Below are 2,854 nucleotides of genomic sequence, written 5' to 3'. Positions count from 1 at the left end.
CCTACATCTGCGGAGGCCGCGGCGCCGGGCCCCATCTGTCCCAGACGTGCGGCGGCGGCACACGGCACTGCGACAGGCGGGAGCGGGCCCTCGATCTGGCCAAGGCGAGGCTAACCTGAGGCACTGACGCCGTCACATTCCCTCCGCGCTGAGGCCGGCGGTGCCGCGCGCCGGCTATGAGGGGCAAGGCGGGCTGGCGCCGCGAAGCAAGAGGACGTGAGCGAGGAACTGTTTGCACTATGTAGTAAGGAGTCGGTACCACACTACTCCAGGCCTAACCGTGCGCTGAATCGGGCAGGAAGCGCCCTGACCAGTGAAGCGGTTTCTGCCGCCCGCCCTTTGTCCGAGCAGCCTGCCGCCGCGCACTGCAGCACGGCTGGGCACTAGCCCCAGAGCCGCGCTCCGCAGCCGCCAGAATAGAAAAAAAGCGCACGTTGTCACTGCGCAGGCGCGAGTCGGGGCCCGCGCCGGGCCAGCCCGGGAAGGGGCAGCCAGGAGCCAGAGGGGAAGTGTTGGCCCACCAGCGCCGGGCCCGCTGGGAACTGTAGTTTTCAAAGAGAAGCACGCGTCTTGTTTTGGGTGTCATGGCTTGGCAGATCCGCCAAAACAGGCAAAGGGCATTACACAATGAGTATTTATGCTTCCTGCCGCCACCAAAAGGAAGTTCACTGCTATGCTGAAAGTTTAACAAAGAATTCCACAGAGTTCTCACAATAAAATCTCACAAGAAAAAGCAAACTTTCCACTTTCCTACTAGAGTTAAAGTGGAGACACCTTATCATTTCTCATGACCAGTTTGTTGGTTGGTAGGATATCTTACATCTTTCCCAAAGTAGGGCCTTAAAATAGAACTTTTTGTAGACTTAAAGAATTCAGCATCATAAAACACAAACTACTATCCTTTAACAGTAAAGGGAGAGTTGCCGAAAGATGAGTTCAGCGCTTCGAGGTTTAAGAGTAACCTAGAATTCATCAAAATTCGTTTAAATGACTGAAGGGGTGGGGGTTCCAATAATTAAATCATCAGGTTCAGCAGATGAAAAGGATACGCTCTGCTACCAAAAAAGACGATGCAAAATGCTCAATGCTTTTTTGTGGCTTACCAGAACCAATATCCGGAGTTACATGTCACTTCTGCTAGTCAAAAAACACCCTTGCTGTTACAGAACAGTTTTAGTCTTCCCACAAAGTTACTTTAAATCACAAGCTCCTACAGCATCTGCACCTATATATTTGTGTTTCCATTTGTACTCTTAAAGTCACACTCAAAACAAAGCATAATCGTGGTTCTCAAATATCAAAGCAGACAGTTTAGGGTCACAGGGTCAAATTACACAAACTAGTATTTTTATATATTTGTATATACATCCAAAGGACAGCCTTAGTCTTGGCTTTTTATTTATAGTCCTAGGAAGAAAATTTAGATGATTTTTAAAATGTGCACACACACACAAATATCTCAACATAAATAATAATCCCACAAAATACACTAGGGTATTAACACACAATTCCAGGACCAATAGATGGCGAACTAGAGCTCTAAACCGAGGATTCTGAAATAAATTAAAAATGAAAAACACCAAATAAGGCAAAGCCCCTTGCAGTATATACCTAAATATTATATTCAAAGACAACCACCACAAAATAATTGATCTTACTACTGCTCCAACCCTTAAGAACTCAACTGTCTGATTTCATTAGGCCCCCAAATAACCATAATTGTGAAATATATTTTTCCAGTGGATTAGAGAAAGGTAGTAAAGGCTCATTTTAAAACCATGCATTAAGGAGAAAAATAAATTCCAACTTTCCCTTTCTATCAGCGCTTAGCTCAAGAGTCAGAAGTACACAGTGTTAACGGCACTTAAATCAACTTGTTTTACAGTCTTATTTAGAATCAAGTGTCTATAAGCTTAGGCACCGATTTTTACAAATAAGGGCATGCAAAGGTAGCTACTATGGATATAAAAATCTTACTGTGAGGATCGGGGCCGGTAGCACAGTGGTTATGGCGCCAGCCACATATACCCAGTCTGGCAGGTTCAAACCTGATCTATGTCAGCTAAACAACAATGACAAGAGCAACCCAAAATTAGCCAGGCCTTATGACGGGCACCTGTAGTCCCAGCTATTTGGGAGATTAAGACAAGAGAATCACTTGAGCCCAAGATTTGAAGGTTGCTGTGAGCTGTGATGCCATATCACTCTACCTAAGGCAACAGCTTTGACACTCTTGTCTCAAAAAAAATTTGGCCAAATGCAAGTAAAAGAAATCCTCATACTGATTACAATCACTGCTAAGCTCAGAAATCAAGATTTTCTTTTCAGTAAATGAATGCCTCAATTGATTCAAAATATTATATAGGATTCTTACCCACAGGGTGTCCCAAAAGTCTCCCCTTAAGTTACCATAGGAAAATGAGAAATAAAATACTCTCTGTATTGGTCACCTCTTTTGTAAAATTTTATAATAAATATTTTGTAATTAAAGGTATATTTAACTACAGTTGCTCATTTTCCCTATGTATAGTGACTTCATTTTCCCTATGTATAGTGACTTCTCTACTGACCTATACTGAGGGGAGTAGAAACAAACTTCAGTAAGATTAAACAATTTAAGACATTTGAGGGGCAGCGCCTGTGGCTCAAAGGAGTAAGGCACCAGTCCCATATGCCTGGGCCAAAAACTGTAAAACAACAACAAAAACAATTTAAGGCATTTGAAAAAGTTTTATAAATGGCAAAGTATTATAAGAATGCATACCGGGCGGCGCCTGTGGCTCAAAGGAGTAAGGCGCTGGGCCCCATATGCCAGAGGTGGTGGGTTCAAACCCAGCCCCAGCCAAAAACTGCA

The 2,854-nt window shown here is 44.0% G+C and overlaps 1 protein-coding gene across 3 annotated transcripts in view; it reads right to left on the bottom strand.

Annotated features, from left to right (window-relative positions):
• Positions 1–2,854, bottom strand: part of KANSL1 (KAT8 regulatory NSL complex subunit 1) — a 188,943-nt gene that overhangs the window by 167,156 nt on the left and 18,933 nt on the right. The gene's annotated exons all lie outside the window — the stretch shown is intronic.

Source organism: Otolemur garnettii, unplaced genomic scaffold (assembly GCF_000181295.1).
Source record: "Otolemur garnettii isolate 467f Iridium unplaced genomic scaffold, OtoGar3 scaffold00018, whole genome shotgun sequence".
Classification (NCBI taxonomy): Eukaryota; Metazoa; Chordata; class Mammalia; order Primates; family Galagidae; genus Otolemur; species Otolemur garnettii.
This window is presented reverse-complemented; position numbering and strand designations above follow the sequence as displayed.